The sequence below is a fragment of the Theropithecus gelada genome, chromosome 7b (assembly GCF_003255815.1).
Source record: "Theropithecus gelada isolate Dixy chromosome 7b, Tgel_1.0, whole genome shotgun sequence".
NCBI classification, from domain to species: Eukaryota; Metazoa; Chordata; class Mammalia; order Primates; family Cercopithecidae; genus Theropithecus; species Theropithecus gelada.
Window position 1 is genome coordinate 899,724 of NC_037675.1, and position 8,617 is coordinate 908,340.

Genomic DNA, 8,617 nt, shown 5'->3' on the forward strand with positions numbered 1-8,617 from the left:
GAAATGATATTTATAATCTGACAACAGAAAAGAACAAAAGAACAATAAGAGCAGGGATTTAGAGATCCTTACCTGTCTTATAACTCTGTGATCTATATATGTTCCCGAGTTCTTTCATAAATCTATCTGAAGCTTGCACTGACCCAGACACTGCAGCCTGAAACACAAAAGCCACTGTTTACCAGGGTCTACTAAGCCAACTAATTTAAAGATTTAAGGTATTTCAACCTGCTCTAAAAGATTACAGTAGCCAGGCAGGGGGCTCACACCTGTAATCCCAGCACTTTGGGAGGCTAAGGAGGGTGGATCACCTGAGGCCGGGAGTTTGAAACCACCCTGGCCATCAGGATGACACCCCATCTCCACTACAAAAATACAAAAGTTGGCTGGGCCTGGTTGCATGCACCTGTGTGCCTATATGCAACTCATTTCAGCTACTCAGGAAGCTGAGGCAAGAGAATCACTTGAACCCGGAAGGTGGAGGTAGTAGTGAGCTGAGATGGCACCACAGCACTCTGGCCTGGGCCACAGAGCAAGACTCCATCTCAAAAGAAAAAAAAAAAAAAGAGACAGAGAGAAATTACAATAAAAATGGATTACCACTCAACATTTTAAGAACTAAAAAAACAGTCCAATTAAATGAAGCATTATGAAGTCTCAAAAGAATATAAAACTAGACAAAAGTCTGGTTCATTTCCTATTTTTTGTCATCTGAAAAACTCTAGCCAACATGTTCAGACCACCATGGACTCCACGATAGCATAGAATTCAGTATGAGTCTATTCCAAACCCCAGCGATTTTTGAAAATACTAGAAGGCACTCAAGGTAACAAATTATTAACTAGAATAGACTTCCATTCATAAGACTACAAGCAAGAATATTGCACAGATGGTCTAGTTCACCCAATAAGACACTGAGAACCATGTGTGCCTACATGCAACTCATTTCAGTTTTTCATGCAGGGACTTCTATAAGGATGAAAACACGTTGATATCTTATCCTAGCACCAAATAGAAATGGAACTACTTTTTGGTCATGTGAAACTAAAGATTTTAATGATTGCACTATACTATACTTTGAAGGAGAAAAAAATCTAGTTTATGAAGATATTACTTCTTAGCTATGTAATCATGAACTCATTTCATATCTATAAAATATGAGAAGTTTTTCCTATCTCTAAAATATAAAGAGCACCTATTTCACACAGTGGCTATGAAGACTAAATGAAAAGATCTATAAATTACTTAGCATAGTATCGGTCATGCAAAAGTGTTCAATAATTTATCCTTGTTTTGAAGATAACTCAAACTGGAATCGATCACAAAACACAGAAAGTACAGTAACATTAATTCAAATGCTACAGTTTTAGTTTTTTAAATAATCAAGATATGGGGGATTGACTAAATTTCTTTGCTCTATGAAAAATTACCAATTAAATTAATATATAAACAAGATTGAAGGAGGGAGAGTTATCTATCTGATTTCAACATTTGGCATCTACTTGCCTAGCAATTCATTCCCTGTTTTGGAGAACCTGTGCCCAATACAAAGTAACTGGTCCTCAGCTTTCATGGAGTTAGTAAATAGCTCTAATACAAGGCAGGAAGCAGTAAGTGTTCAGACAATCATTTGATGTTTCCCTACTCTAAGTATTTTATGTATACACACAGTTAATTCTCATTTATTTTTCATAGCAATCACCCAAAAGGTATGTACTGTCTAACCATATTTTAGAGTTGAGCAAAGTGAAACCATACAAGGTGTGTCTGTCACCAAACTCAGTGTTCCTTTCCCATCCTGCCACTTTAAATAAAAGAGATGTTAAGTCAAAAGAGAAACATTACTTTTGGTTTGGTCAGAGCAGGATGGATCGAATTCAGCTTCATGAAGGAGAAATAATTTGAGTTGTGTTTTGTAGGAGAGAATGTATTTGAATATACAGATGCCACAGAAGGAAGGTCAGCAGAGAAAACAGCATGGACAGCTGGAAAGGGGCATATACAGGGATCAGCAGGTGGTTCAGGATGTGAAGAGCAGATGAACAGGGTAAAAAGTGGCTATTCGTAGATGAGAAAGATAACCTTGGGCAGCAAAACATATGAGTGTGGCTGGGCATGGTGGCTCATGTCTGTAATCCCAGCACTTGGGCAGGCCGAGGTAAGAGGACTGTTTGAACTCAGGTGTTTAAGACCAGCATGGTCAACAGAGTGAGACCTCATTTCTACTAAAAATCAAAAAAATTAGCCTGGTGTAATGCCACGTGCCTATAGTCTGAGACACTTGGGAGGCTGAGGCAGGAGGACCACTGGAGGCAGGAGGACCACTGGAGGCAGGAGGACCACTGGAGGCAGGAGGACCACTGGAGCCTGGGAGATAAAGGCTACAGTGAACTATGATTGTGCCACCGCACTCTAGCCCAGGCGACAGAGCAAGACCCTGTCTCAAAATCAATAAACAAATGACTGAATCCACCACTAAAGCAGCAATGGAGGAGGACAGCAGCTGAGATCAGCATGTTCATGAATTGCCTTGTGTTAACTATAATTACTTGACCAAAAAGTCCAGGCTCCAGATATTGATACACAATTACACATTTAAATGGTCTTGCCTTTCAGTCTTCCTAATTTTCTCTAATATTGCCCAATTTTCTTTTTCAATTCCTTCACCCTTCAACTTTTTCCCATTAATAGGCTCTTCTTTCATCTCATAATGATCTAAGTCTTCTATATCCTGCAAAAAGAAGAAAAATGTTAGCTTATTGAACCTATTTTTCTTCAGCAGTTTCTCATGCCAAAAGTTAAATTATTCTTGACTCAATGGGGGACAATAAACAGAATATATCTATCCTATGGGAAGAGAGAAAAAGCCCCACATTCCATTCGAGAGGCTCTCACCTTTTATATCCTATATATTATTTAAAAGTTAGACTCTGGGTAAAGCAGATTTAAAAGCTTTACAAAGTCACAACTATAACAAAATAAACCATCATTTTTTTATTTACTTCTTTATTCAATTTATTTTATTTTTTTAAGATAGAGTCTCACTCTGTCACCCAGGCGGGAGTATAGTTGGGCAATCTCTGCTCACTGCAACCTCTGCCTCCCAGGTTCAAGTGATTCTCATGCCCCAGTCTCCTGAGTAGCTGGGATTACAGATGTACACCACCAAGCCCAGGTAATTTCTTTGTACTTTTAGTAGAGACAGGGTTTCACCATGTTGGCCAGTCTAGTCTCAAACTTCTGACCTCAGGTGATCCGCCCACCTCAGCCTCCCAAAGTGCTGGGATTACCAGCGCGAGACACCACACCCGGCCAAGCCATCTTTTAAATCTCCTCTTAGGAGGCACCTTTGAAACAGTGTAGCAGCAGGTGTCAAGAACCTTAACTGTCCATAGTTTGTTCCAGAAACTCAAATTCTAGAATTGTATTCCAAGAAACCAGTCTAAGATGTAAACACAAATTTAGGCATAAGGATACCTGTTTCAACCTTGCAACCACAAAAACACAAAATCTGCATGTGCAAAAATAGCAAAACAGTTAACTCCATTAACTATTAAGAGGCCACCAAAATACCAACACAGCATAATTTCTCCTGTATCAAAAAACTTTGAAATGAAAAATGGAATACACAAAGGAATAGAAAGAATTTCAATTATGCTGAAATAAGCACAGAAAAAGACCAGAAGAACTTATATTGAAAGGTTAATTTCAATTAATTTTAGTTGTTATCTCTGGAGACATTTGGTGCTTTCCCCTAATTTCCAAGTTTATGATTTTATGTAGTAAGCATCTATTGACATTAATAACTAAAATATAAGTTAGAGAAAGAATTTTATCTCAGGTGCTCAGAAGGCTGAAATAGAAGAATCGTTTGGGCCGAGGAGTTTGAGGCTGCAGTAAGTTATGATCATGCCACTGCACTCCAGCCTGGGTCACAGAGACCCTATCTCAAAAAATAATAATAATTTAAAGATAATTTGAATACTACCCCCCAGAACAACATCTTTATTCACATCACTCTGCTGCCTCCATTCCCATACTATGTTCTTACATATATACAAATACATGCAGAATTGTTTAAATCCTAACTTTGTTCAATTACCTTATTTTTCTACTTCAATTGCCAAAATCTCTAAAGGAGTATTTATATTTATCTCGATTTTTTTTCCCAAGCTGGCTAATTCACTGATTTCTAGATCAGACTACTGTCTACCACCACTCAAATTCTGCCCATGACTCTGTACTTCATGGAGCTCCCTTCTTCCTGTGTGCACCTTTCAGCCCTGATCTTCCATCCTACGCTTGTTTTCCTCACAATGCTTACAAATGCCTTTGGCCTGTATTTCCACCTGTACCTTCAACCTCAGTCATGTTCCCATCCACAAAATTTCTCCACCTAAATATTAATCAGCACATCCCAAACAGAATTCAACATATCTTTCTAAAACAATATTCTCAGCACACAATTCCCTGATAAAGGCCTTCCTATCAACAATCACACCAAATAGAAACATGCCTGTCTTGAATTCAAGACTTTTAACCATCTGCCTTTTCTGGCCAATCTTACTTTCCATGACTTAACACATCAACCTTCCTTCTCAAAAGAACATATCCAATGAACCCAAACACACCAGGTCCAAGGTTGTTCTGGGCCTGTTTCCACGATATTTTAGGAGCCTAGAATATCTGCTTTTCATCTGTCCTAATCTGACATCTCCAAAGTCCAGTCTCCTGCCTTTCTAGATTTCTCTCAAAGTTGCAGTCACGTGTTTATTATCTTGTGAAGGGAAAATGAAAGGGTTCGTGAACCTTAGTACAATGGCCGCCTGACACACGGAAAAGGTTTGATGTTTTCATGCAGTTTATTCCACCTAAAATAAACTGCATAAAAACATTAAAACAAACTCTCATTCTACTTGGACAATTTTAAGAAGTATTTTACTCCCAGAATCATAAAACAAGCCCACAGCCAGGCACAGTGGCACATGCTTGTAATCCCAGCACTTTGGGAGGCCGAGGTGGTGGATCACCTGAGGCCAGGACTTCAAGACCAGCCTGGGCAACAGAGCGAGACTCAAACTCCACAAAAATTAAAAAATAAAAAATAAATTAGCTGGATGTGGGGCACCCACCTGTAGTCCCAGATACTCAGAAGGATCACTTGAGTTCAAGGTTACAGTGAGCTGTGCCCGCGCTACTGCACTCCAGCCTGGGTGACAGTGAAACCCTGTCTCAAAAAACAAACAAGCAAAAACAATCCTACAACACTACTTCTTTAGTTCAGAAGCACTCTAAAATATATTTTAGATTAATAATTTCCAAACCAAGAAAATAAGAGTCTAAATTATAAGACCCCAAACAGAAAAAGTCTTTTAAAACAATCAATACCATGGAATTCACATACCTTCTATTTGGTCAAAGAAGAGACACAGATCTTTGTTGTGAGGTTTGAATTTAAATGCAAAGCTTCAGAGCCTGAAAACCTCTAAAATTATACCCATGACTGACAACTGGCCTAGGCTCAATGTCTTTGGAATTTGCTCTACTAAATTTGCTACTGTTGGAATGTATTCCCTCCAAAATTCAAGTGTTGCCAATGTGATGATATTAATAGGTAGGACTTTGAAGAGGTGATTAGGCCAAGAGGGCTCCTGCCTCCTTAATGGGATTAAGTCCCTTACAAATAAGGCTTCACACATTGGACTAGCTTGCTCTCCTGCCCTTCTGCCTGCTACCACATGAGGATGCAACAAGAAGACCCTGAGACACCAAATGTTGATATTTTCATCTTGGATTTCCCAGACTCCAGAACTGTCAGAAAATAAATGACTGTTCTTTATAAATTACTCACTCTCTGCTATTCTGTTACAACACTATAAAACAGACTAAGACAAATTTCTTTGATGATTTTTCAACAAGAGACAGTTTCACTACTTCTGGTGAGTAGTACCTAAAATATTCTCAAACTCTCCTTCTGTGGAAACATAAAATTTTTTAAACTCAGTAGTTCCTCTTTCAAAAACTAACCAAATACAGGTTAAGTACTGATTAGTATTAAATATAATTTGTATTGCTAAAAGTTAAGAGCTTTTGTTTTCCAGAAAATCAAATACAAGAATTCAGATAAAACAGTTTGCTCAAAGGCATATCATGAGTTAGAGGTAAAGACAAAATTTATAAATTACATTCCATTCCAAATACAATGTGCTTTCAATTATTGCACTTTAGTAGTAGTTTATAAAGGAGATAAGAGAATTACTCAAATGTTCAAAAATGAAGATATTTATAATTTATTTTATTTTAAGACAGAGTCTCTCTCTTGTCACCCAGACTGGAGTGCAGTGGCACGATCTTTGCTCACTGCAACCTCCACCTCCCAAGTTCAAGCGATTCTCCTGCCTCAGTCTCCCGAGTAGCTGGGATTACAGGTGCCCACCACCATGCCTGGCTCATTTTTGTGCTTTTGGTAGAGACAGAGTTTCACCACGTTGGCCAGGCTGGTCTCGAACTCCTGACTTCAGGTGACAGCCATCCGCCTTGGCCTCCCAAAGTGCTGGGATTACAGGCGTGAGCCACCTCGCCCAGCCGAAATGTCATTCTTATATAAAATACCTACTTCAGCCATCTCTTCTTCCTTTTCTTTTGAAGTCACTTCTTCTGTTGTCCTATTCTGAAATAGAGAAAGAATCTGCCAGGGCTACACAGAACAAGTATGCACAGGCTGAGTACATTAGAAGACTGGTGTCATAGCTTTAGGGACAAACTCTCAACCATCTGTCACTGCAGTCCCACTGCCAAAGAGCTTATTAAAATTAAAATGTTCATTTTGAAATCCAACATTGATTTGACAAAGAACAGTTCTCAGCTTTTAAAAATGAAACAATTTTGAACAATTCAACTTAATGGGTGCCTTAGGAATAAAGAAAAGCAATCAGTCAAACACAAAGCAAAACTGAAAAAAAAAATTAAAACATAATCTAATTTAAAATAAGGAAACATTTTACTTATATGGCTATGTGCATAAAATCAAAGGCTTATTTTGTTTAAAATAAATCTCCCAAACTATCAATTCCTTAAAATAGCTACTTTTTTAACTTTGAAAAGCCTGAATCACCACATAAATTCAATTGCCTTACATTTTAATAGGTCAGATGTGTTACTTATAATAGACACTTCCCAAAACTAAGAATTATGACATGATTACCACCTCACTATAAGGCAAATTTTCTTTCAAGAAACTTGTAATTTACTATCAAATATCTCTCTAAAAGACACAATTTACCAATTAACACAAATTACAATTATCAAGTTCAGAAATGAACCTAATGAATTTTTAGGAAGTGCCTTCATACCCAGTTTGGTCAAAGTTCAAAAGACAAGCTTCCTGGCCAGGACACAGCATATAAATGCATCTTTAACCAGGCCAGTTCAGGTTAGAACCCAGAATATGTAAAAGATCAAGAAACTAGGATCCAGAAATCAAGACCAACAAAGGTCTCAGGAGTATCCAAGCATCTGTTATTAGATACTCTGCTGGAATAATTCTCAAGAAAAACAAACCCATGATCGCAGAGGGCATGAGAACTCCTCTGGATGAGCCAGCTGGAGAATGTCATGTAGACAAACATTTCCATGCAGAATTAACTTATATTTCCTTTAAATCTGCATCTCTTTAGACATTCTTTGTTTTCTAAAAACTAAATGGAAAAAAGAAGCAGGCAGCAGCTTCCAAAATGTAATTCGCCCCTTCTTCATTTCCCTACATTGTTACATTCCAAATCCAATTATTCTGGGTATCTAAAGAATATATACCCAGCCTCAAAGTCACAAAGAGTTTGGTTACATCAGTGGTCGAAAGAACATTTTTGAAATGCTAATTTTAAAGCCTACCCAAAGAATCTGTTTTGCAAATGTTCTCTGAGGTGATTCTCAAATACATCTGGTTCTGTCACCACTAGCCCAGTTACTATCCTTCATTTTACACATGAGAAAGCTGAGCCCCTACCCCCTCAAAAACGGGAAGTAATTTAATCAAAACAAAAAGTGATTTAGGGCTGTGAAATCTTAAGATTAATTTCATTTCAAGATATGGTCTGGTCCTCTTTCCAAAACCCCACTGAAATGACATAATTTTATAAAAGACACTAAGTCTGCTGCAGCAGCAGAAAAATAACAAATATAAAAAGAATACCCTTAGTGAACCAAAACTATAAGGACATGCTGGAAGATACAAAGCAGATGGAATCAGACTGCTGGGCTCGAGAAAGCCACAAACCCAATCCAAATAATGGAGGGACCACTTTTGTTTGAAGAACCATTCTTCACAACACTTGTCCCAACTATAGTTGGTAAGGATCACTCAGCTAATAGGAAGCCTATCTTGAAGGTCTCTTACTACGACTGTCAAAACCAGAGAGAAAAGACAGAATGTTTTCAATATAACTCAATGCAGCAGCAAAATCCTATAACAGACTCTGCCTCTTCCTGCTAGCTCAGGAGCTGGAAAGCTCACCGGCCAGCACCTCCCCATCCTCATGCCACAGGAAGAGCACAGGTCTGCAAACCAGGAGGGGGAGGCCACAGCAGAAAAGAGTGACAATTCTGAAGACATTCATAA